This window comes from Cavia porcellus, unplaced genomic scaffold, assembly GCF_034190915.1.
Source record: "Cavia porcellus strain 051 isolate PalLab524CR breed Dunkin Hartley unplaced genomic scaffold, mCavPor4.1 scaffold_9, whole genome shotgun sequence".
Taxonomy (NCBI): Eukaryota; Metazoa; Chordata; class Mammalia; order Rodentia; family Caviidae; genus Cavia; species Cavia porcellus.
The window spans coordinates 91,180,237-91,207,235 of record NW_026947492.1 but is presented as its reverse complement, the minus strand read 5'-3'; the positions used below and the strand labels follow the sequence as shown (position 1 = coordinate 91,207,235).

The window sequence follows — 26,999 nt, the reverse complement described above, 5'->3', positions numbered from 1 at the left end:
GGGGGCTTCCATGTGGGTGGAGAGGGCAACACGTCCCCCTAGGCTGGCAGGTTGGTGCTGCGCGAGGAGAGTGGGCCGGTAGTGGGTGTGGCCCAGGAGCCCAGGCTGCCTACAGAGCTCTGGGAGACTCAGGGTGCGGGCTTGGCTGCAGCGTCGCGTGGGGTAGGAGGGGGCGTAAAGCCCGAGTGATCTCAAAAAGGAGTGTGCAGACCTGAAAATGTCAGGTTCTGCCTGTGGAGGGGTTGGCCCCAGGAAAGCAGTGTCTGCTGCTGGCAACCGCTTGCGTGTGTGTGTGTGTGTGTGTGTGTGTGTGTGTGTGTGTGTGTGTGGCCTGCGTGTTGAGCACAGGTTCTGTCCTTGCTAAGGAATGATTTGATGCCTCATTGAGTCCGACACCTCCGGGCCTGGCTGGAGGATCCGCAAGGCGGGGTGGGGGGCGGTAGTGGTGGTGGTGGTGACAGCGAACCTGCTTCCCACTTGGCTTGACGATAGCTTGCTCCTACCCCATGGGTAGGGGAATCCCGCAAGGTGCAGCGACTGCGGGTGGCTGGAGACTCGTAGCGTGGGCGGCACTGTGGTGGCCGCTGGCAATGGCGGCCCCCGGCTAAGCCCCTCCTTCCCGGGAAGTGGAGCCTGGAGTAAGCCTGGGTGGACGCGGGCGGGTGGGGATGGGCGCTCGGGTGGGGTGGGAGAGCTGCTGGAAGAGAAATGCTAACATCTACCTTTCCTGAAAGAGCCCGCATAGCCCAATTCGGCTGGGTGACAGCCCTGGGCCAGGCAATCTCTTTTAAGGAAATTCACATGGACCAATCAGGTTCTCTTGGCCTCCTGCCCTCTCTGCCGCATTTTCTCCCCCTTTTCTGGTAGGAGGGAGCAGGGGCACGCTGTGTTTTCTTGGCAGCCAGTCAGCAGGGACTTTTGGGGACAGGCAGACCTGACGGATGTGACTCTACTGGTCAGGAGAGGCGGGAAGCCAGAGAAGGGGAGGTGGTTTGGGGCCGGGGGTGGGGGAAATGGCAACGGACCAGCTGACCTTTTTGGCACACACTTCTTGCTGACCCTATCCCCACTTTCTCCTGGAGCTTTCTCTGATCAGAAGTGAACGGTTCCACGCACTCCCATAATGCAGGAACCGAACTCAGGAGCAGAAAGCTAATCCTAAGCAGACTTTCGGAACTCCAGGGCCAGAGCAGGCCGTCAGAGCAGATGAGGCTCTGAGCCAGGCTGATAAGCATGCCCCTTGCCTCTGCTCTTGCTGGACGTTTTTGGGAGCTGACAGCTTTGAGGGAAGGCTGCGGGAGGAAGGCAGGTTTCCTTGGGTGCTCCCGGATTGTCCCTGCTGGAATTGGGAGCCCTGTTCCTTTTCTGTGTTAATCCTAGGTTTTATCCAGGGGGCTCTGAATGGGGATGGGCACCATGGTGACCCCATGAGGGTTTCCCCTTGGCCTGGGTACTGGGGCTCCTGAGGTGTGGTGGGTGGTATATGAGGGACAGGACAGTGAGTCGGAGTGTGACACACACCCTGATGAGGAGGACCTGAGGAATGAATGGGAAGGAGGGGAGATGCTGGGATTGTTCACAGCTGGGCTGCTGCTCTGCCTTTGCCCATCTGGCCTTCCATTAGCATTGTTGGAGGGCTGGCAGTGGGCAGGCTTGGGAAACGTGATTCACTACCCTGTGCCCTGAAAAATGTTCTCCAGCTTCTCTGTGAGGGGCCACCTCCTGTGCCCTGGAGACCTGGCTTCCCCTGGCCACCCGCCTATGAGGCCCACCCCCCCCTTCCCCTCAGCCGACCCTGTAAACTGACCACAGTGCGGCGTGGGAGGGCTGCAGAGGGAGCAGCCTGCTCCTGGGTGGACTCTCCGGGGTACACTGCTTGCCCTGTCCTTGTTGGGGCCCACGATTGCTGGGAGCTCTTCTCTGTCACAGGTGGCAGAGCCTTGTTCTCAAAACCTCCCTCTGACATCAAAGTGACTTTGGCAAAAGTTCCTTTGCCTTCTTTGGACCATATCCCCACTCTCCTATTGACATGGTAATCATTCACCTGCTAGGAAGGACCCTTGCTAATGGCTTTAGGACAGTGTCAGATGTGCCCTCTGCTGGCTCACTGTTCTAGAGTCTAATGTTTATCATTAGAAGACATTCAGTGGCAAGTGGATTTCAATGGTGAGCTGACCTTAGGGGTCCTGCCTTAATTCAGAAAATTTTTGGCAGGAGGCTGGGTGTGCAGTGGCCACAGCCACAGGTTTTAAAGTCTTGTAGATATCACAGGTATCTCTTATGTCACTGGTTGGATGACCTAGTCCATTAATCTCCCTGAGCCTCAGTGTTCCCATCTGTAAAAATGGGCACAGACAACTGGAAGAATATTTGTGAACATTAAAAATAAAATGTGTGTTGTACAATGTAAGGCAAACAAGGAACAAATAATCAAATTAGTTACTTATACTGCTGACCCAAGAGACAGAGCATGCTGAAATTAGTTCCCATGGCCTCTAAGTGAGAAAAGACATAACTTATTCTCTCAAGTTCACCAGAAAGTGTCAGTCCGTTTCTTGGGAACGTCAGAGAGTGTGTCACATGCCTCTTAGGATCCCAGGTGCAGTGAGGTAGCAGTGTGACCACCTGCCAAGGGACCCTGCAGCCCAGGTGTGACACACCCACTGTCAGTGACAATAGCCACACAATAACAATAATGACAGCTACTCACATGGCACTGCTACATGCCAGGAATTGCTCTAAGGGCTTTACATAAAATTACTTGTTCTCACAATGAGATAAGTGTGACTGTCCCCATTTTACCCTCAAGGAAATTGCAGCAGGGTGATGTGGTAACCTTGTGAGCAGCAGAGGTAGCATTAGAGAATTAGAGCTTGGACAGTCTGGCTCTGGACACCACCCCCTTAGCCACAATGCTGTGCAGAGATAGCACAGAGACTGCCTGATGACCTGTGGGCCTTCATGCATAGGAACACAGTGGTAACTACTGAGTTTGATGGGTGTGGCAAGCAATATATTGCAGCTTTCTCCACGCCCTGAGTGGCAGAGCAGGGAGCCCAGCCAGATGGGCGCCAAGCCTGGGGGATCTGCCTTCTTCTCCAACCTAATATGCTAGCAGATCTGTAGGACAAATGAGACATGGGCTGGACTTTGGGGATGTCACAGTCTGGTTGAGGAGGCATAATTTACGACGTGCCCAGTGGAGAACAACACAAAGAAGGCTCAGGGATATCCTTGGAGGTGGGAACTCAACGTGCTAGAAGGAAGGGAAGGATCTCTTAGAGAAGGCAGGCCTTGGAGATGGGCTTTGGAGATAGGCAGGAGCGGCTAGTGAAGGAGGGGAAGATTAAGAGCAGAATCCTGCAGTGGTTCCCAGTGAGAGTGGAGGTCACTTCATGCAACAAGTGTTTGCTCCTGATCTTGAATCTCTGTATACAGAGGCGAAGAAAAGAAAGAACAAAGGCTTTGCAGTTGAAGGGGAGGACATGCTGGTTTCCTAGGGGATGGAGGGAAACTCTGGACATACAGGGAAACAGTCCCCACAGCTTGTTTTCTTAGCCAGAAGCTCCCCTTAGCCCTCGACTTCTTTCCATTTCCCCTCAAGCCTGCTCCCCATCTCCATCAAGTGTGAAAAGATTTAATTTAGCCAGCAAAGAGCTGTTAGGTGCAGCCCCAATGCTGACCCTTCAGCCCCCTCCTTTGGAGGTACCCACACACCTGCAGCTGTTTCTCAGCCTTTTGTAGAGGAAACTGTGCTTGACAGCCACATGTTTCTCCTGGGCCCCTTTCCTGGTGCTCAAGTGTCCTGGGCCTTCCCAACACCCACTGTGCATAGTAGCGTCTGCTCTGTGCAGTGTGCACGAATCATGGCCATGGGCTAAGAACTGGAGAACAACTCTGAACCCTCTACTGACCAAATTCAGATAAGGGACACCCCTGAGCTATTTGAGGAGAAAGCTGGGCCTGTTTTTAAGAAGCAGTTGCAGGGGAGAAAATTATACATGTAATCCTTTGATATTTCCCCTTTGGAGGAGCTAGTGTTCAGCTTGCAAGTTTTTCCTTTAAAGAAGTAATTAGAAGCACTCAAAATGCTCTGCTAGTGTCTGGGAGTGTTTCAGATGTTTAAAAAGAAAAGCTCGGTGAGGCCCCCGGGAAGAGTGCACGGCTACAACCTGTTACAACTTTGCCCCGTTTCGTTTTGATTAGAATCCTTGCCCCGTCATCGAAGTTGACTATGGATTTGATTAGTGGATTTTTCTGCTATTGTGTTTTTCGTGTTTTTCTTTTTCTCTGTTCACAGTGGGGCATGTATAGTGTGGTTATCTGCCAACATGCCAGAATGTTTATAGTTCACATATTATTGCTTATGCCATGGGTTAATTGTCTAAAGACACTCTAAGGGTGGTACTGGCGGCTTATGCAGGGTATCGTTATGTGTGTATAAGTTGGTGTATAAATACATCTTCTGGGTATGTGTGTATGCACGTTTCTACACACATACACAAACATATCCACATGGAACAGTTTAAAGTATTGAGCACATGTAAGCATATGCACACATCAAAGGCCAGGCTGGATGAGCTACAGCCCAAATTCTAGCTCTCAGAATAGCTGTGTCTGCTTTCCGCTTCTCACATGCTCTTCCTGCATAACCAAGACTGAAAGCACCAATCCCCGTGTCCACTTTATTTACTTACAAGACAGGAGGGCTGTAGCCCTGAAGAGAGGTGTTTCTGTCAAGCCTCAGACAATCTCCCAAAGCCAGCCTGGGGAAGCCAAACCACCCAGCAAGATGCTGGCTTGCGGTCAGAAATTTCTATTTTTTAAAACCAGCCTCAGCAGCAGGGGAGCGAACACTTATGAAGCAACCGTTATGTATCAGGTCATCTGCGGTGCTTTTTATATGTTTATTGTTTAAGACACAGGAAACAGAGTAAGATGTGAAATGGTTGATGCATTTTATGCACGAGACTGAAGCCAAGGGAAATTATCACTTGGAGGCAGTTGTGCGCAGTAAATTAGGCTTTCCTGAGAGACAGATCTGCATTCAAATCCAGCCTTTGAACAAATTTCTGACTATCTCTAGACTTCAGGTTTTCATGTGTGACCCAGAATTGCTGACATGTATCGATTGGCTCTGAGGATTCAGTGAGATATTACAGGTAGATTTCTGAGCCCAGATGGCCCATACAAAGCAAGGAGTATGTGCTGTTACCTCTTTTTATTATCCACGGTCAGCTCCAAGCTTGGCATATGGGTCGCTCATTTCAAGCCCACATTCTTTCCATCCTACCTCTGTGCCTCCGAGATGCATGGCTGATTCCACGGAGGGACAGAAGGCTTTGCACTGTGAAAGAAGAGAGTGTCGTAGGGCTGTGGTAAAATGCACGGGAGCCAGAGTAAATGAAGAGTGATGTCATCCAAAGAAGTCATATCCAGAGTTGTTCACTGGGGTCTCTGTTTTGGTTCCTGTGAGACCACCTCTATAACACTAACCAAGCTGAGGGATCTGCTGTAAACTCCATGTGTGGGAGGCCTCCTCTGTGTACTCACCTGAGCTGGTTTGGTTGAGGGCAGCTGCTCAATCCAATGGCCCAGACCCAAAATGGAACAGTCCTGCTGCTTGGGCTTTGTAATGGCTTCTTGCTGTTCTGAGGGCAGAAGGAAAGTGCTTTTCCCTCACAGCTGCTGTGATTGTCTTGGGAGCTGGACCTTGTGACCACTTTGGACATTCAGGTGCCCCAAGGCCTGGCCAGCTGCCCAGGGGTGTTTTACTAGTAGCCACAGGGCCCATGTCAATGGCTGCTCTGTCTTGTGATCACGCTGGTCAAGGAAATGGACAGTGTGTTCTTAGACTGTCTTGAGTAGAATGGGCCCATGTGATTATGGGAACAAAACCTGGTCAGGCTTTTGTGGTCCAGTCTGTATGCCAGACAATAGGGAGTGACTCAAAGGTTTTCACAGGAACCCCGAGACACCCACACAAAACCTCCCGAATGACTCATGACTCAGTGCCCCCTTTCTCAAGGAAAACAGACCCTCCCTTGTGTTTTGCAAACAGTGACCCCACAACCTCTGAATATTTCGTTTCTCCTTCCATGTGAAACCTTAATACCACCAATGAATTTGGAATTGTTCCCCACTCCCCACCCCACCTTACTGGGAGAGAAGATAGGGTGGAAGTGGAGGGTTGGTTGAGATAATTATGAGGCTTCTTGGCCTTTGAAAAATTCACTTACTCATGGCAGAGTGGCACTATACATGTATTTATAATAATAGTCATTGACACTGATTGAACACAGCAGTCTACTGCATAGCACTAGACCTGTGTCATTTCACTTAATCTGCACAGTGTCCCATGAAGTAGGTGCTACTTCCTGTAAAGAACTAGAAATGACAGCTCGGGGAGTCAAAAACTTTGTTTCTAGTTTGATCTTCTGGGACCCTTTGCTGTGTGACCTTAAACAAGTCACATTGTGTTCCTTGGCTTCTGGTTACTTCACTTATAAAATGAAGATGATGGTACCTTCTTTATCCTCTTTGAAGAATTAATGTGAAGATTAATAGAGGCAATTATCATGGACAAGACACTGGCTTAAGCATTTTACTCTTCATATGCCCTAAAATAAGGCTCAGAGAGATTAAACTATTATCTTAAGTAGCACAGCTGGTAAGTAGGCTGCCCAGAATTGGAATCCCTGCCTCTTTGATTACCTGAATAGATGTTCTTAAATAGCTAGTGAGAGCACTTTGAAAAAAATACCTGAAGATGCATTGTTAATACTGAATCAAAGTAAATTTCTCTAAAATTTCCTTTGGCTTCTTATGCCACTTGACTGTTTCCAAACTCCTTCCCCTAGTGTTTGGAAATGTTGAAAATATTCTTTTGATATTAATAATATTAGTTGCTTAATAATGGTTAAATCCTTCTGGTCCAAGTCTTCTGAGGCTTCAAGGCCCATTAAGGGTTATCACTGAGTATAATTGGCAAGAGTAGTTCTTGACAGAGAGCAGGAAAAATGGAGAATTGATTCAAATCATTTGTTTGTGTGTGGAAGTGAGAAATGTCTGAGCTAATCCTTCCTTAGACCATCAGCCTGGGATCTTCACACCTGTCACTATCATGAAACACATACATATACACACATCAAAAGATAGGTAAAGGATTCTTCTAGAAAAGAGACCAAAGAGCTATGGCAGCCACACCCAATGAGAGTCCCACGACTACATTACATCCTGGATAAGCAAAAATAAAAATGTTAGGAAGGCCATTTTGGAGATTTCTGCATGTGGAGGGTTGCATATTTGATAGTGTTGCTGGTGCAGTGTTAATGGAGTTGAGATTATGTAAGAAAATAGCCATTCTTGGAGAGACTCACACAGGAATATTTAGAAGTAAAGTGTCTTGATGTCTGTAACTAATTCCAGATAGTTTAGGTGAAAATAAGGTGAGACTACCTGCGAGCTAAAGAGAAATCAAATGCCACAAAATGTTAACAACTAGTGAACGTAGACGAGGATACACATGTACAATCTTAAGATTTTTTCTGAGTCTTGAAATTTTTCAAAATAAAGCATTGGAAAAAAATAAAGCCTGGGTAAATGGTAATTCTTACCAAAGTCCTTGGTATAATGTACCCATGGGCACATAAATGAAATAATGTGTGTGTGTGTGTGTGTGTGTGTGTGTGTGTGTGTGTGTGTGTATGAACTCACAGTAGCCTGGCCAGGTCTGTTTCACTATGTTCAGGTTTCTTTCATTCCTTTTTCTTCCATGAGAATGATTGTAGACATTCTGGGTAATCACCAGATCCAATATCATTTGGTGATCTTTTATAAATATCTAAGCTTTTTCCAAGGTGATAAGTGTAAACAAAACCCCCACAGAGCTCTATGAGGCCAGATACTGAAAGGGTAAGGAATATGAGTGGCAGGGAACTTTTCTCCACTTCGACCTTTTCCCTCTCCTTTCTTCTTTGGTCACTTTTGCCTGGTTAAATCCTCCTACTTTTTACCTGTTCAAAGTCAGCCTTCTGTCACCATCTCTAAGAAGCCTTCAGCTGTTGCCGTGATCTGGATACAGCGTCTCCCTGTGGCTCCCCAGCTTGGACTGTGATTGCTTAGATGATTGAGCCATGACTTCTGGGAGGTCTGGGATATGTTTCTCTTCATCTCTGCTGACACAGGATCTGCACAGGGTAGAATTCTTTGTTAATATGCACAGAGGGGAAGAAGAGTGGAGCAGGACAGAAAAGAAAGACTTGGAAAGCAGGAGTGTGGAACTGGAGATTGAGCATAAACTGTGCTATAGTTTGGGCTCAGAGGACCATGTATTAAAGACGTAGCCTCCATCAAGCCTGGAGACCACTGCAGTCTTAAAGGTGGGATGCAGCCCGAGGTCTTCAAATCACTGAGGGTGTGTCCTTGAAGGGCACCGTGGAATCCTGACTCCTTTTTCTTTCCCTCTTTTTGTGTCCTGTCCATGTGGTAAGTGGCTTTGTTCTGCCACACACTGCTACTGTGATGCACCTGTGAGGCTCTAAAAGCAACGAGGTCAGCCCTTCATGGTCAAGAACCTTCAAAACTGTCTTTATAAGTTGGTTATCTTGCAACTAATCATGTCGCAGTGATGGAGAACTCAGTAATGCAAGCTGTGTTCATAAAGCCTGGCCAAACTGGGTGGCTCCTGCAAATCGCCCCCTGGGAATGTGAACTGAGGAGGTTGCATGACAGTGGTGAGACAGAGTTGCCAACCTGCATGCTGGTGGAGGCCACTGTCTGAGCTCTCAGCACCAGTCTTCAGGACACTCCCCTGTCCGGCTGGGTAGAAGCAGATAGACTATTCAAGCCTAGCAACCATGTCCAAACCATCTGGTTGCTGCAGGGGCATCTGGCTATCAGCAAGTGATGGCAGTAGCCTGAAGGAGCTTGGGCAGACCCCCCAGCTCCACCTTGAAAGGAGGGCCTAACGTGGGTTCTGTGGTTGCTTAGGAAATCCTAGGGACAAAGCTTCCAGGAACAATGATCACAACCACCACTCACATGCCATTTCCATATTGCATTCCTATCATGAAATACTCAATTCAGGCTACTTAAGAAGTAAAGAGATTTCTCGAGTGCAGTTTTAGAAGCTAAAGAGCCAAACAGCCTGGCATAGGCTCCTCAAAGGCCCCACCTTGGCTGTCACCTCGTGGCAGATGGCGATGGTGGGGACATGTGCAAAAGTAAGCATTCCCAAATCCTGCTCACAGATCTCAGAGCAAGTTTTCAGGGTCTGGCTTGGGCTGTTATAACCTTACTCTCTGGAGCAAGTAGACTCCCGGAGATTGGCGCCTGTTCTGAGACTACGCCCTGTGTGACCTAAGGACCTCCAGCTAGGGCCCAGCTCTTAGAGCCCCCATTCCCACCACTTGGGGACCAGGCCTCTGACACAAGAAACTTTGTGGGGACACAAGCCATCTCCAAACTGCAGCACATACATAATCACACATCATCTTCACACTGACCTTCAGAGGCAAGGCTAGTGGTCTTGTCTTACCAATAAGAAGAAAAACAGATACAGGGTTCTGTTTGGATCATGCATCATGTTGAGGTCAGTGACAGGATTTGAATTCAGGTCTCTCCAATTCTAGATCTATGTTCTTCACCACCTTCAGCCCTGCTCCTCATGGAGCCTGCCCCTTGTTTTCTGGGTCTTGGCCCTGAGCACTCTTTGCCTCTTAGAACTAACCCTGCCTGTCACTGGCACTTTTTCGTATGTACAAGGTGAGCTGTCTCATCTATCTTGTGGCCACATCACACTGCTGTCTGGATGCTGTCTTTGCCCACTGCTGGGACTGCTGTCCCTCAGGTCACCTTTGTGCTGCTGGCCACGCAGCTGGCAGGACCCCTTTCCAGTCGTGCCACGTATTACTCTGTTGCATCTCAACACACAGCCCCATCACATGCTGATTCGCTTTGGTTGTCTTCAGAGCTGGGAGTGATGCATGTTTACATCAAAACGCATGTGCTGCGAGTGGCCCCAGACTTTCAGTGTGTGACCTTTGCTCCTTAGCTGTCTGTGGCCCATAGAAGGCAAACCCTGGAGGGGAAAAATTTCAGGTGACAAAACCAGATATGGAATAGGCAGGTGTACTTGAGATGTCTCCTCCAAGATCTGTGCTCAAAGGACTAAGACTCCAGACACTTGAGCCAGAGGATGCCTTTGAAGCCATCTGTTCCCTTGGCTCCAGCGTGCAGATGGGGTCCATGGCTCAGGATGGCACAAGATTGCCCCTGAAGCCCCAGCCCTGAGGAGCAACCGGAGCCTAGGCTGGCATCTTTTCCACCGCATTCAAACATCAGAGGTTCTCTGAAGGCCCTGATGGGTTGAAAAAGAATTAGAATCAGCCCTAGGCTGCATTCTTTTCCCTCCTAGCCGGTAGTCAGAGTGAGTATTCTTAATTCCTTCATACTAGGAAGCATCCTTAAGCTCAAAGGATCAGAAAGCCAGGACTTGCGTGTTGGTGGCATAAGTGTGACAAGTGGTCATCAGTAAACACTTCCCATGAATCGGATATCATCTCTTTACATCCACACCGGAAGAAGACTGGGCATTTCACTCAGCTCATCTGTAGGGTCCAGAGGAGTCTTGTGGATTGCAGGCTCACACTATTTATCCCCAGCCCTTGGACACCCCACCTGCTCATCCCAAAGCTAGAAGTCAGGGAGACATGGCTTATCCTCTCTCCCCTTTCATTTCCAGAGTGTCTAACTTCTAGATAATAGTGAGAACCAGGATGTCAAGGGTACTCAATAAATAGTTGCTAAACTTCAGCTATGCTTCCATCAACCATGCCTGGTCTTGGTTTCCCCAGGGGAAGTAGGATATTTTGATGAGCAGTGCACACAGGAAAGCAGTTGGTGCATGTAAAGGTGCCTGGAGTGGGGTAGATCAGATCACTGTTATTTATTTGAGTGCTTACTAACTATTTTGTAGGATTTTCCCCTGTGATCCTTACAAAAGCAATAATCTCCAGGGTTGGGATTTTTGTGATGGTCTCCACTTTGCAAATAAACTGAGGCAAGGAGACCCTAAACAACATGCCTGCATTTCCCACATCTCCCAGGGAAGGAGTCAGGCTAGAAGCCTGGATTCCAACCCACCACCTGGCCCTCCCTCTGCGCTAATACCAGCCAGACCCACGCCTGGTTGCTGATGGGGAAGAGATGCACAGAGAGGTGAACAACGTGCCTGAGGTCCTGCAGGAAATCCCAGCTAAGACTTGCCTTCTGCAGAGACCCAGGGCTCTACCTTTATGGAGTGCCGTCTCTGCACTGAGGAAGGCATGGTTAAGCCCCGGGAAGAGCTCCTCAAGTGCCGCAGGACTCCTTGACTTCCTTTCCCCTTGGCTTCTCCCTCCTTTGGAATCAGTTCTTGTCTGGGTTGCAGAGTAGAAACCAATAGAAATTTGCCTTAGTCCCTAGAGCTGTTTACCTGGCTAAAAATATGCCAGCTTTGTGATATTTTTAGCTGCATTTAGATGTGATGTATACAAATTGCCCACACCCATGTGTGAGGCATGAACTGTTGGTACATTTTGTAACAGGAAGCTGCTGGTTTTCCATTCCAGAGAACTGGAATTCAGTCAGAAATTTGTCATTCCCAAATACCGACTCTCACCACATTCCACAGCTGTTTTTAAGAGCATCTCGTCACCTGGGTTCGGAGGAAGCAGGCCATGGGCGAGGCCAGGCTGGCCCAGCTGCCCTGCTGCATTCTCCAGGTCTGGTGGCTTCCAGGTGACCTCTGCTTGGCTGTCCCCAAGCCTCTGTCTTTCCACAGTGTGTGTTGCCTTTGGATTAGCCTAAGGGCAGACAGGGTGCTTATTTTAGAACTGAAAAGAGAGGAGACATATCAATAAAAAACCAGGGAAGGAAAAAAATCCATTCAGTGGTTTTAAAATATCTCTCCCTTAACAGGATGGATTATTTTTGTTTCTTAAAAACAACTGGTAGTTTTCTCCTCGAAACAGTCGGAAAGAGAGGCAGAAAGATTGTTCTAAAAAAAAGTAGAGGGTATGATGGTGGCCCCTATCCATCCCTGTTCACATAGTACCAATTCTTTACTGGATGTTCCTTATGAACAACATGGGTGTGTGCAAAGCTGGGCCTACGGTGCCAGTCTGCTTCCTGTCCGAGGCTCCCACAAATGCTGCCTTAAAACCTACAGGAAATGCATGGAGCATCCCTTAAGATGCCAATAGGCCCTGAATGCTGGCCCATAGAGACGTTTTGTTTATTTAGTGGGCTGGAGTCCTTAGCCATGAGCAGATTCTTACTAAAACCCAGGCTGGCTTGACATGCTCGCAGTGCAGTGTGGAGATGAGAATTAGCTTGGCTGTCAGGCCCTGGTTCCGCATTGTCTTCAGGGTTCCATCTTTCTGTCCACTCTTTGGGATGCAAGCACTTGTCCGTGAAAGCATGGCCTGTGAACCAGCCTAGTGGCTTCCTGTGTCCTGTTGGAAATGCAGGTTCTCAGGCTTCACCCCACATCTCTTGAATGTGAGTTTGCATTTTAGTAAGACCCCTGCATTCAAGGACTTCAGTGCCCTGCTCTGCCAGATACTTGGGGCCAGTACAGGTGGCTTCTCTCAGGAGCTAGAGCCAATTTCATGGCAACCACCTCTCACCCTTCCCCAAAGGCAGGGCAGCCACTCCCACAGTCTGAATGAAGCCCAGCTCCCACAGCCCTTTGTAATATGGAAATCTCCTTTGGGTTTTTCTTGGGTCCCCAAAATCCAGTTGTTTGCCGTTGTGAAGGAGGCAGGATGCACCCAGGGTAGCAAGGGGAGGAGCTCAATGTCTCTCCATCTACTGCCCAAGAAGCTCTCGCCACGGGGCAGGTGCTCTGCAAATGTAGGCTGTCTGCCTGCTGAACGTTCCTTTCCCTCATGCTGTGGTTGAGTATTGATTTGGGGAAAGCCCATTGGTAAGAGGAGGGCAGATTTACTGAGCGGCTGAGCCAGGCTATTTGGTGAAATTGTCTGCTGCTGATGTCGGAGGGTTTTTGCCTTGTTTTGTGCAAATCAGGGTTATTTAAAAGCTGTTCACATGGTCACTGGTACCATAGAAACCGCCTCGCTTTGTGCATAGCCCTGTCTCAGCCAGGCATGGGCCGCCACAGGTGCAGGAGGAGGGCATGCTGCACTGAGGCATCTCCAAAAGGAAGAAGCGTGGTGGAGAAAGCTTGGGAGTGGTTTTGCCACCTCCCTCCAGACCCCCTGGAGCTGTCTCATTGCAGAGACCCCTCCAAACTACCTGATGGAGGGGCCACTCCTCCGTCCCTCAAGTACAAACCTGGCCTTGAGTGAGGACAATGACATTGTCCTAGGACCAAAACCAAGAGGGGGTTTGTGTGTGTGATGTGTTTGTGTATGCATGCATGTGCACACATGTTTATGCACATGTGTACATGTCTTTGCATATGCATGTGTGCATGTTTGCACCTATGGTCATGTGTATATATATATATGTGTGTGTTTGTGTATTTGTGTGTGTGCGCACTGTGTGTATGGATTTGGGCATGCATGCATGTGTTTGCATGTTCTTGTACATGCATGCATATGTATATGAATTTGCATGCATGTTTATGCATGCATGTCTATGTGCAGGGATTTACGTATGTGTGCATGTGTTTAAATGCATCTGTGTGCATGTGTGTGTGTATGTATGCATGTGTGCTCATGTATGCATGCAAGTCTGTGCATGTTTATGCTTACCTGTGGTGTGTGTGGGTATTTATGCCTGCATGTGTGCTTGTGAGAGTGTGTGTGTGCACATGTGTGTTCAGATGCTCTTTGAGAGGTTGCAGAAATCCATTTTGACCCCTGGTAGCCCCATAGCATGCCAGGCTGAAGGCACACTATATTCTTTTTTATTTTTTAAATTTTATTTAAGGAGAACAAGAAAAAAAGGCAGAAAAAGTGTACGTCCTCTTTTTCTAGAGGCCTCTTTGACCCGGGGCCCTTGTCCAGGGCTCTTCACCAGCAGCTTGTGATGTTGTGCAAATGATACTCAAGTCCAGATGACTCTCTAGAAAGCCAGGCCTGGAGTGGGACTTCCACATCCATCTCTCTTGAGGGCCTCCAGGGGATGCTGAAGCACTCACTGTGCTGTTTGCTGAATTTGAGAGCAGCCCGCTCAGGACCCAGGACATAGCAGCCAGGGAAACAGCAGTCACACTGACCAGGACTGGGCTTGCCTAGCTTATAGCAGAATGTCCCCAGGCGAGTGGGTAGGCTGCCCCTGCCTCCTCCTCCTCCCTGCGGGCCTCACAGGGCAGCTCTGCTCCTGAAATGCTGTTGCATGCAGGAGGCCTGTAGCAGGAGCCTGGCATGGGAGAGGGCTCCATTAATGTCAGACCTCCAGGTGTGTGCTTCCTGCGGTGCCTGACTATGGGCATAGAAACTGTCAAGAAAGTTCAACGGCAGAGCACAATCAAGAAATGAGACAGCAGTGCTCAGTGATACGTGTAATTTTGCAATAAAGAAATGATTAGTTCATTTTTTCAAGACATCTTACCAAGGAAGGACAAGTGCAGAGAAAGGTCCCAGGGGGCCAGAAAGAGCAGCAGGAAAAAGGTGCCTTTGCTTCCTGCCAGGGCTCCTTGAGCTCCAGCGCGCTTCCTCTTACCTGGGGAGCCTGGTGGAGTGTATACACTGCATCCTGAGCCCGCCTCTGAGACTCTGATTTTGCAGATCAGGGATGAGGCCCCCAAATTCATCTTCCTGACAGTGATGATCAGGTGGCTGTACAGAAGGCAATCAGAAGCCCCGGCTGTGATGGATCCTAGGCCAGTGGGGATTGATCACATGGGGAGACCCAGGGAAGATGGGGCTGGATGACTCTGGGCCTGCAGGGAAAGGGTCCTGCATGAAGCTGGAGAGGCTGGGTTTACCTGTGTTGGAGCCAGAGGAAACTGGGCAGCACATTTGGGATCTAGGCTGAGGAACAGATGGTGGAAAGGCTTGGTGACAGGAAGCCCTGGCTCTCCCTCCTGCCCCTGTGAGCTGGCTTGCCAGGTAGGGTGGACACTACACAGACGCCAGCCATGAGACAGGACTCACTGTGACTCCAGATGAAGTGTGTATGTCCCACTGAAAGCCCGAACCAACAGGCTTGAGTTTGCCTATCAGTGCAGCTGGAGTTTAGCATCTCTTTCTATGTTCACTGAGACATCAGGATGTGTGGATTGTTGTCCACATACTCCACTGAAAAGGAGGAAGAGAAGAAGCAGAGGAAGGAGAAAGAAGCTGGAATGCGGTACACGCCTGCAAACCTAGCACTAGGCGACTGAGCAGGAGGATCCCTGTGAGTTACCTAGTGAGACCCTATGTCACAAAACAGATGAACAAACAGCAAAAAGGAGGAGAGAAAAGGGAAGAAGAGTAGAAAGGCTTAGGCTCAATCTGGGACGAGAGACCACGGAGAAAGATTTAGGAAATGGGGTGTGCTCTTCTATGTTTGAGTGTTCCCCTGAGCTCACAGAGCTGCAGCTGGCATCTTGAGTCTGCAGGGGACCTGCGTCCCTGGATAAAGGGACACGAGTTGCAGTGGCCTTCATCCTGCGGCTTGTGCCAAAGGAGAGCAAGTTTTGGAAGGTCTTTGAGGGTCAGATAGAGTTAGAAAAAGAGAGGTGGGACAGGAACCCCTGTTCAGACCTCTGGTACACAGGCTTCAGGCTCAGGTGTGCTGATGCCTCTTGTCCGGCCTTGCTTCTTGGGTTGAAGCCATGATCTGTTTTCCAGATGAAGAATGAGAAGCCCAGAGAGGTGAGGTGATTTGCACCTTCCCATGCAGCCAGGCCATGGCAGAGCCGGGCTCAGGCTTCCTGCAAATCAGCCTCAGTTCCCCTGTGAGCGTGATGGTGACTTTGCTTCTTTATCAGGGCTTGTGGGCACTGTGCCCTGGAGCCCAGGACTTGAGGGGCATTTCTGTGCCCTCTGTTGACAATCCAGCCTTCAGTGTCATTGCCCTGGCTGCCAGCTGCTGTCCCCACAGCCAGACCCCCACCCACACTGGCGAAGGCTTCAGCCCAGGGCGTTCTGGGGTGGGAGGAGGAAGTGCCCCCCGGGGGGGTTGTTCTGGTGCCCTGAATGGCCCCATTGAGGTGGCCTGGGCCTGGTGACAATGAGCCTGTTGGGGCCCTCACTCCATTGAGACCAGAGGGCCAGGGCTGGGCAGTCAGTGCTGGCTCAGAGAGTAAATGCTGACTTCCAGGGCAGGCTGCCAGCACCTCTGACGCGCTCTGAAATGTCAGCTCTGCCTAATGGGTGCAGTCGGGTGGGCTCTGCATTCCTGCCTATGCCAAGAGGGCGGAGGGGACCCAGTACCCCGGGACCAGTGCCCCAGACCTCACTTGCTGCTGTCCCTCTTCGCTGCTGGGCCTGCTCACCCTCGCTGAACACACCCTTCTTGCTGGACACCTACAACAATGCTTAGTCTTTCGTGGTGTCCCCTGATCCCCAGGGACATCCTTTTCAGGCTTTTTGGAGACACGACATGCTCTCCCCAGTAGCTTAGGACACCCACAGACAGGGATGTTAGATAGAACCCAAGGCACATGATTCAATTTGAATGTCAGATATGTGATGAATAATTTTTAAATTATGTTTATGTCTGTGACAAATATTGATAAATGTCAAAGCTGGAACCAAGATATGGGTTCATTGATCCAAGCATCCTGGAGCACATTTGCACTAAAAATTATTTATCATTTATCAGGAATTCATATGGCACTGGGCACCGTCAATTCTTATTTACTAAATCTGTCAGCCATGTTGGACACCCAAGGCAGAACACTCGGGTGCTGTGGGTTTTCCTGAGGCCACTGAGGTACCATAGGGCACGGGGAGGAGGGGGCTTTGCCTGCATCTTCTCTCCAACCTTGACTGCCTATTACATAAAATAATGGGGCTGCCCTTAGGGGGAGCTTCCTAAAAGGCATCTGTTGCTCACCTTGTTACTACCTATGGCACCCTGCTTCTAGGGGCTGTGTCCTTCTATCCAGTTCCTGTGCTGGGGGCAGGGGGGATGCAGCTCTAGCCAGGGACCTCTTCTGATCATGCGTGTATCACAGTGGTAGAAATGGGTCCCAGGGCTCAAGGGAACACACTGGCTGGTTAGCAGGGGAAGCAAGCATTTGGGCAAAAGAGCCACTGTGATCCCAGAGAGCAGACGCCCTTCAGGGGTGCGGGAAGGCTTTGAGGGCTCTCACCATAGAACCAGAGGGAGGGTCTTGGAGTCGGGGGATGCAACAGGAAACCTGGGCCATGTCACTGAGCTGACTGCATGTGTGGCCCCAGGCAAGACCCTGAGCTTACAGCTTTGCTTTTCCTCCTGTAAAGTGGAAGTAATATTTCTTGCCTGTGGGAATCCGGTGAGATGCTAAGTACTTGTGCCCATCGTGTATTGCCAGTTGTAGGGTTCTAGATGCAATGAGTGTGTGTGTGTGTGTGTGTGTGTGTGTGTGTGTGTGTATACACATAGAAGAGGGGAAGGAGCTGAAGAGAAAGAACCATGGCCCTGGACCTAGGGGGTCCCATCCCATATAACCTTTTGCTGTTTGTAAGTGATAATAGCTGGAGAGGCAAATGGCTCAGGTTCAAGCCCTATCTTCACTGTATGACCTCTTCTGCCTGTTTCCTTCTCTGTGAAATGGGGCCTCCTGGGTGTGACTGAGAAAATGAACAGAGACCATGTGTGTCTGCACCAAGTGCTTGGTGTGGAGCCTGGCACATGGCAATGCGCAGAAGTGGGCAGCTTCTTAAAGGGTCTTAGTGAGCCTACCAGGCTCATGAGTGCTAATTATCAGGTGGAATGCCAAGGTCAGAGAGGGTAAGAACTGGCCCACACAGGGGCAGCAGAAGAGAGTATAGCCTTTCTCAGGATGCCTTTGGCCACCTGTCTTCAGGGAACTTTGCTTCTGGATTTCAGCCGAACACCTCTGGGGAACACCTGGACTCAGGGGTGCAGCTGTGTTTTTGTGCAGATGTGTGGTGTCCTGAAGACCTTGGCTTCCCTGTCTATGTCATGCCCATCCCATCCCCACCTGTCCTCCAAGTCAGGGAAAAGGACCTTCTTTTGGAATCTAAGGCTCACACACCTCACACTTGCTGCTGGGTTTGAAGTCTGAGGGTTTTATTGCCCTTTTAAACCTTTTTGTTACTGATGCCTGCGTGGTTGTGCTGTTAGCATGGATACTCGTTGTATTGCCTTGAACACAAAAGCAGTTTTGAGAGAAGGGGTGTATTTCTGGGGAGAGGCTAAGATGGGCCATCTGCCACCACCCTGTGGGGCACCTTACTAACCTGTTCTTCAGTGGCCCCAGAGGGCCAAGGGGTGGGCTGGGTGCTGGCCCTGACTGACCATGCTGGGTGCTTGTATCAGAAAGAAGGTCAAGGGTGCTCCTTCCGCTGCTCTCTGAGCTTAAGCCTTAGACCCATTTGGCAGATGAGTAAAATGAGACAGAGGTTTGTTGGTTTTACCTGGGTCCTATGACTAGTACATAGCACCGTTTTTGGGGGGCGGGGTGGGGTTGGTTTGTAGTATATATTGGGTGTAACACCCTCCCCCCACTTGAATGATAGAACTGTCCCATGCCACCTAATAGGAGAGGCATGCATGTACCACCAGTGGTTCACAGGCACTGGGCAATGAGATATGAGAAATTATAGCCCCATCATGAATGTATTAAACTTGTGATACTCTTGACTCAGCCTCCGTGAGTGCTGTGATTATAGGCATGCGCCACAGAACCTGGCTACAGCACTGGGTTTTGAGTGCAAATCTCTCTGGCTTTGCTGTCATTCAGGTACCGAGGTCTGCATGTTTTAGAGGAAACTGAAACCACAGACGGCACATGCTTGCCTTCAAGGCTCCAGGGGAAGACATAAGCTACTACCTGCCACCTGCTGTCATTGGTGTCCAACTTCAGAACACAGGGCTGAGGCTTGCGGGGAGATCAAGCTTTCAGAGCTTACCTCTTTCCTTAAAAGGCAGAAAGGGATTTAGATACACAGGAGAGAAAGAGGGTTTTCCAGGGCCAGAAGCACTGGTCAAGAGGTGGCCAACAGGACTAAACTTGGCTGTGGTGTGGGGAAGGAGGACACTAAGGAGTCTCGCTCTCCCCAGAGACACACAGAAAGGTGACGCTGCACACAGGAGGCTGGAGGCTGGAGGAGGAGGGCCCAGGAGGCCAGGCAGGGACATTTGGTCTCCATCCCAGAAAGCGGGGAGCCATGATGGAATTCGGAGCAGGGGAGGGCAAGCCGAAAATAGTGCCCATGAGATTCTCAAGAAACTCGAAAGCTCAGGGCCTGGAGGCCTCCCTGGGGGTTGCTGGTGGTGATGGGAGAGCCCTGCAGATCACGGCCAGCGTGCAGGGGTGATTACTGTGTACCAGCACTTTGCTGAGGATTTTACATGTATAAACTTGTTTAAGACTTGCAACAGTCTTGTAGGGAACATTATAAACCCTGTTTTACAGATGGGGAAACTGAGTCTCCAGGTAGTAATAGGACCTGAAATAGGGGCGGGCATTGAAACTGAATAGGAAGAATCAGATCCGAGGGTCATTGAAGGCACTGGCAGTGTAGCTCAGCGGCAGAGTGCTCATGCGCAGGGCCCTGAGTTCTACCACCAAAACCCCCAAATGTCATTGGAGAAGGAGGGCTGGGCTAGAGCTTGGCTGGGAAGAGGATGAAGGGATGGGAGGGTCTTCAGTAACTCCAAAATGGGAGCCAGTTTCCTGGTAGTGAGGGTTGATGAAACTTTGACCCAGATGCCAAAGGTAGACTCGTGATTATGTGAATGCTCTGTTAAGATGGACCTGTGATACTGGTGGAAGGCGGAATCCTTGAGCCCCAGCCAGCTACAGGTCCTCACCACAGCCCTAGATGGAGAGGATGATGGCCTTCGGGGTCAGCTTGGCAAAGGCAGGGCCTGCTGGCCCGCCCGTCACCAGGTACCCCTGGCCCCTGTCCTAAGCCAATGTAAAGCAGCCAATGCTCAAGCCCATGTTCCAACACAAGTCCCACTTAACAGAGATTTCCAGAAGCTTGGCTGATGAAGTTTGGATTATGAGTGGTGATAGCCCCACTGGATGGAAAAGGATATGAATGGTCACCGCCCCGCCCCATAGACCTCACCTCCATACCCCAGGGCCTGGAGCCTGTAGTCGGTGACACACCAGCTCTCCAGCAGTTGACCAAGCCAGAACTCAATCCAGACCTCAGACCACTTTGCTGCATGCTCTTGGATGAGTCATTTCACTTCCCCATCCTTTCCGTCTCGTTGTAAGCTGGGGATGCTGGAATACCCTCCTTGACTCGTCCAGGTGAAGGAATCAAGAGAAGGCCTCCGATGTGCTTAATGTAGGGTCCCACACCTAGTAGTGCTCATTTGGGTGAGCTGCATTTGTTGCCCCAGTCCCACTCGGGTCTGAGACTTCCATAGGGGCTTTGGACCAAGCCTGGGACTGGACAGCCCAGCACTGCTCCTTACAGGCTGCCCATGAGCTTAGCCTGGGCTCTTGCTTGCTCTCTCTCTCTCTCTGGCATTCTTGGCCAGATGCATGGTAGGGGTCAGGTTCAGCCCAGCCCTAGAGCATCCCTCTTCCTCTGGCACTGTAGAGGGCTCTTCAAGCAATTCCTTCCTACTCCCCAGCATTCTGCATCAGAGGCATGAAGCACTCTGGCCAATACTCCTTGAGGACCGACTAAGTGCCAGGCACTGGACTAGTGAATCCAGTCCTCACAGCTATTCCATAAAAAGCCTTGTCATGAACCCTTCTTATACAGGATTAAATCGAGGCCCCAGGAGTCTAAGTCTCTTCCTTGGAATTCTACAGTGATAGCTGAGCCAGGGCTTGAACCCCTAACCTCCGTGCCATTCTGAACAAAGGAGACGGAAGCCATTCTTCGTGCACTAGGCATGCGTTTTGATAACCTGCCGACAGCCCGGTTTTGCTGCTTCTCTGAGTACAAGGGAAAAGAGCCATCTGTCGGATGCTTTTTTGAGGGAGCGGGTGAGACTGTTTCAGGGTAAAATGCAGAGAAATAGCATCACTTTTTTTTTCCTGTCGTGGTAAAAATAACCTGCAGGGATGGGAAGAACAAATGGCAGTTGGGAGGCTGGCACAGGGGGGAGGTAGAAGCTGGTGTGCTGGGGCTGTCCTGTGCTGCAGGGGGCCACAGCAATGCCACCTGCAAGGCCACCACCATCGCCATCGGCCTGCAGAAGTACAGGGTCTCCCCCAGAGGGCTTGGGGCCCAGGGAAGCTCAAAGGGTAGAGGGGACCCCTAGAGGATGCGGGCGACAGTTCAGCTCATGTCCCCACCCAGGATGTGGCTGTGCCCAGGTGTGCCACCCCCTGTGTCAGCCACCTCCAGAAAGAAACCGGGCAGAGCCTTGGATTGTGAGATATTTTTTTAAAGATTAAAAAAAAAAAAACCTGAAAGTAGTTGGAGAAGTTGAGATTATGTTAATTTATGCAGTTTCCACTGCTGCAAGGATTAAAATAGCTTCCTTTCCAGAAAACCAGAGATGCTGACTATCCGTCTGCCTGCTTGTTAGGTTCTGGGGACAGGACAGGTCATAGATGATGAAAACCATGGTGTGAGGCCCAGACCTGGGCTGTGTTCAGGTGGCAGTCTTCCCCTGCTCATGTCATAGAACTTTCCTCTGAGTCCCTGTGACTCAGCCAGCTCGTCTCTGCACGTCACCGTTCAGTCCTGGCCTCCTGCGTCCCGTTGGCTCTGTGCTGGGTGTGCTAGGCAGACACACTGATTATTCGGAGGTCAGTTTCAGGTTTAATAGTCATCCTTTGTTGACAGCCTGGTGAGGGCTAGGATTTTCAGGGTGAGACTCTTCGAGATCTCTGAGAGTAAGAAGACCGGGAAATGACATTTATATGATCCATTGTACAGAAGGGATTGCTGGGGGCTCCTGGGTAGAATTGACTTGCTAAGAATTAGAGAGCTAAGTGGCAGCAGGGCTGGGACTTGGGACAGATGTCTACATTCATCATCATTTTGTCAGCCTGCCTTCCCCAGCCATCTGGAGTCAGAACTCAAAATGTGAGTAATTAGGGAAGATTGGGGGCCTTCAAAACACTGTCCTAGCTCTCCTATCCTGTAGTGCCCATGCTTCCCAGGGGACAGGAAAGGCACTTATCAAATGTCACCTGTCTGGTAAAACGCAGAGCCAGAATTCAAACTCAGATCCCCACCCCGCAAAGCCTAGACTTGCAAGAAATCATCATCTCTTCCGAGCTGTGCTGTTGGAAATGTTGATTACAGCTGTCATGACCATAATGTTACCTTTAGGGTAGCGTAGGCAGGGAACCCCCACCCCAATATAAACAGGGCATCTGGAAAATACTTTTCAAGGTGCACCTATCTAAATATAAAACACTTCTTGCCAAATGTCAAGGAGCCAGCACCGTGTCAGTGGACCAAGGTGACAGTCCGCGGGAGAGCTACCAGGAGACCTGTTCTCCTGCTCCCCTGTATCAGGACCCAGCCAGAGAACCCAAGGCCACACCAGAGCAACTCAAAGTGTCTGGGTGACACCACGAATGGGCAGTTCAGACAGGGCATTGAAGGAGAGCTGAGGACAGGAACGCCGTCGGTGTAGGTCAGATTTGGGGACATCTGGGGATGTCCCAGGCTGGGAGGAGATTTATAAGAAGTTGAAAAAGACTCAATTTCAAGGACAAAAATGACCATGGAAATAAGAAAAAATAAATGAAGAAGAGAGCACAGCTAGATGTGTACCAGGCTGTGGGTGGGGGCAGGGCGAATAAGGTAAGAATCGCAGCTTTTGGGGATCTTGCAGCCTGCAGGGGGAAGCCAGGCATTAACCACATCATCACAGGAGGAGGAAGGGAAAGGGAAGCAGGGAGGGGCTGTCTATCTGTAGACATGCATGGCAGGGAAACAGGCTGGGAAGTGGTATCACCTGGTGATCGCGGGCGTCGGGGTCACCGAGCGTGAATTTCAGAACCATCCTCGCTTCTTCTTAGCTCCATGACTCTGGGCCGGGACCTTACACTCTAACCTCAGTTTTCTCATCTCAGAAGCACTGACAAACCTGCCCGCCTGGTCAGGGCAGGGGCTGGAGAGGGTTAAATAAAATCCAGCAAGGGATGCAGTTAGCCCAATGCGTCGTGATGATTGCAAGTGATTATCTGACTTCTGAGACCTGAACAGATCTGAAGGAGCCAGTGGGAAGGGCTGGGATGAGCAGGTGCTGTGGATGCCTGATGGTGGCACTTCTGACCATCAGATAGCTAAGAAGAGGGGCCTGAGCGCTGCTGCCCCAGCGGCCCTTGGAGCAGTTGGTGCTGGCTGTGTTGCCCATGCCTCTGGTTGTGAGAAGGTGTGAAGACAGAAGATAAAGCTCTGAAGATCAAAAGGCTAAAACGGAAGTTTGGATGCTTCTAACAGGGAGCTTCGGTTTTCTGGAAACTTCCATGGTGGAAGAAGAGCTCCTTTGAGCTTGAGAATCTTTCAGCCTCTTCTGCCCCTTCTGTGCCAGCCAGGGCACTTTCCACCCATTATGGCACAACCCAGGCAGGGCAGGGCCACCAGACACCTATCTGCTGAGGAACCTGGAAGCCCGTCCACCTTGCCGGGCTGCATTTCCAGTTTGCGAGATGTAGATTTTTAATGTGAGTGACAGATGAGGGAGAGGCACATCCGGCAGATGAAAGATAGCTCCATCTGCGTGGGTCTGGAGAAAAGATGGAGATCAGAGAGGGATGCTGATGGCTTTTCCTAAAGAGAAACTTGCGGGTGGGTTTTTCAAGGAGAAAGCAGCATTGACAGAGAACACAGGTTCCCAGATTGGTACTTGAGGGCAGACCCCAGAGGGGAAGTTGGCAGAGGTGGCTTGTTCCCGATGGAGACCAGGGAGGGCAATTCCTGGCCACTCTGAGGGAGCGTGGTCCCTGTCCTCAGGAGAAGCCACTCAGGTTTCAGCGCACAGGCTCTTACAAGGTGCTGCTCTGCAGTGGACACAAGAGGAGGACTCTCCTGCCATGTGGGGCCCCTCCCAAGGCCCTGCAACAGGGCAGGGTGTCCCTGGACTCCCCTGGCAGCTGGTACTGCGGGATATGCCCCTGCCACCCATCCCATCAGTTTCTGTTGGGAGAAGGGGAGGCAGCGAGGGGGAACACACAGCTCATAGCAGAAGGAGCCATGCAGGTGCACCGAATGTAAATAAATCTCGCCCTCTTCCTTGGGGTCATCCTCCTTGATTTACAAAGTCTAAAGTCATTTTTTGACCATTCAGAGGTACCAGGTTCTCTGTGAGACTCTTTGCGTGTTCATTTACTGTTCACGGCAATTTCAGTGTGCTCATTTTATTGTTTTAATGAGACAGGGGTAAGTACACAGGAAAGAGTGCGGGGGATTCAAACTCAGATCTGTTCCCCTCTTAATTTCTGCTTTATAAGTTATACTAGGATCCTAAATCCTTCTGTTTTTGTTTGTTTCAAGACCTGGTCTCACTATGCAGTTCAGGCTGGCTTTGAACTTACTTATGTAGCCCAGACTGGCCTTGACCTCTCAGTGATCCTCCTGCCTCAGCCTCCCAAGTGCTGGGATTACAAGTGTGCACCACAACACTTTTCATTCAACAATGCTCTGTTTGCCACTGTCCTCACTACCTCAAGTTGTTTGCCCCCTGGCCAGCAGCTTGGACCCTCGAGGAATATAAGTTTTGCTTGTCAGTGAGCGAGGAGTGTGGGATGGGTTTGGGGATACCTGAGAAAAGACTTCAGCTCTTTGGTCCCTCTGAAGTGGGGAGAAGAAGATGGCAGTTCCAGACGCACCCAAACTGAGCCAAGGAACAGTACCAGAGCCCTGGAAAGATCTAAGCTTTGGGCTTAGAATCAGTACTCAGGAATCTGAGTTTCATACGGTCCCTAAAGGGGACTTTGAAGAGGGAAATGCACTGGTCCTGGTTGGTGGCTCAGGAGAGGAGAAAGGTCCCGTGCTCATCAGAGCTGCAAGCAGACACCTGCTGCGGGGCAGCAGTGAGGCTAGAGGGCATTGCTGGCACTTTGTGATCTGGGATCACCTACTACAGAGCCTGAAGCGAGGTGGCAGGAGAGACGAGTGCCTGCGGGAGTTTCAGCGCAGTAAAATGTCCATGGAGGATGAATCCATGGCAGACTACGAATCTGCAGCGGGTCTTGAAGTTTGAGGGGTTTGTTCCAAAGAAGTAGGTAAATAGCATTCTAGGCAGAGGGGATATCGTAAGGGGAAAGAACAGAGTTCGGAAAACATGGTGAACACCTTCAGGAAGGAGATTTACTCCCGAGCTGGAGACCACCGTGGGGAAGAGTGTGGTACCAGAACAGAACCGCAGAGAGCATTTGATTTAGTGGCCCAGGCAGTAACCGTAGCAAACATTTGTTGAGCACCTGTTACCCATCTCCATGCTTTGGGCATGTTTCACATATTGTTGCCTGCAGTTCTCGAGAAAAGCCTCTAAACCTTTACTAATTAGGAAACTGGCGCCAAGCATTGATTGTCACGTTCCGGGTTGCCCGGCTGGCAACTCAGGCATCCTGGCCCCAGAGCCCAAGCTCCTAACCTCGTGTCTGTGCTGTTTCCAGCAGCAGCCATCAGTCTGGGAGGGAAGTGAGACCCGACAGCCTCCATTGGCTCCTCTGTGACACTGGCTAACATCTCTTCATCGGGAAATAAAGGTGGTGTGTGCAGAACACACAGCCAGTGCCCAATAAATGGCCAGACTGAACACAGAATTCGCTTCACAGTGCTCATTACCAGAGTCCAGGATCGGGGACACCTGGCACCCTCGCTGTGGTGCTCCAGGGAGGATGCTGAGGCTAGCATGCATGCCCCCTGGCTGCACCTCGAGCTGGTTCCCTCCACCGAGGCCTGGCCTGGTTTCCAGCCTTCCCATTACTAGATAATGAGAACAGTCACCCTTTACCCTCCTGCCCAAGACGGCAGAGAATCAAGAAGACTCCTCACTTGCCCATCCACCCAATCCACACATGAGTGAGAAGCCAGGGCAGACAGGTTCCTGTTCTGGCCTCCCCTTGGCCACCTCTCTGGAAGCAGTATCTGCTAGTGCCACCCTGTGGCGTTTCACAGCAATGCATGCACAGAGGCTGCCGCAGTGTCTCCTTTAAGGCGCTTGGCATGCCTGAGAATGCAGAGTTCAATTCAGTTAAGCGCAAAAGTGCGATCAGAAAGAGGAAAGTAGCAAGATTTGGAAGGGAAAGTGCCATGAGAAGAGTCCTGTAGCCTCTGTTCAAATCCTGCCCACCCATCTGGGACGACAGACACATGACAGAACTTCGTGAGCCCGTTTCTTGTGACAGTTGTCCACGTCTCCCCAGAGATGTGAGGCTCCCGTGAAAGGCTTCATAGAGTGCAACCCCCTGATGCAGGAGGTGAAGATTATTGTGGTTGCAAGAGCGGGTGAGGTCAGTACTTCCGGGCCTGCAAGTCGGGTTCTGGCCTATTGTAACCCCCACTGCTCAAGCCCATCAAGGACTGGGGACAGGTGCAGACTTTGGGTACTCCCTCTTTGCTGGCCCCAAATGTCTTCCATGTGGGTGAAATGCTGGGATCTCACCCCTGCTGGTCCTCCCTTGCCTGCAGCCTCCTTGCACAAGGTACCTTCTGGTGACATTGCTCTGTGCCTGCCACAATTGTTTCTGAGCCCGTGCCTGTGTTTCCTCAAAGGACAGAAGTCTAGGTCTCACTAAGGGACAGAATGCCGGACTGCCAGGTGAAGCCTTGCCCCAGGGCTGGACATGGCCGAGAGCTGAGTCTGCAGGCCCAGGAATGTGCTGGCTGGACACACAGCATTTGCTCTTCCCTTCTGCTGCTGGACACAGAGCCCCATGTTTGCGCCAGGCAGTTTTCCTAGTGGCTTCTCACCATCCTGCTCTGGCAGTGTCTGGACTGATCCAG

The 26,999-nt window shown here is 50.5% G+C and overlaps 1 protein-coding gene and 1 long non-coding RNA gene across 9 annotated transcripts in view; both read left to right on the top strand.

The window, feature by feature from the left end:
• Window positions 1-26,999, top strand: part of Nav2 (neuron navigator 2) — a 669,303-nt gene that overhangs the window by 308,707 nt on the left and 333,597 nt on the right. The window lies entirely within an intron of this gene.
• The window catches only part of LOC134477738 (uncharacterized), a 78,977-nt gene continuing 51,979 nt past the window's right edge, over window positions 2-26,999 (top strand). The window contains exon 1 of the long non-coding RNA XR_010049936.1: window positions 2-26,999. This exon is cut by the window's right edge and continues 49,984 nt beyond it. This is a non-coding gene — a long non-coding RNA (uncharacterized LOC134477738).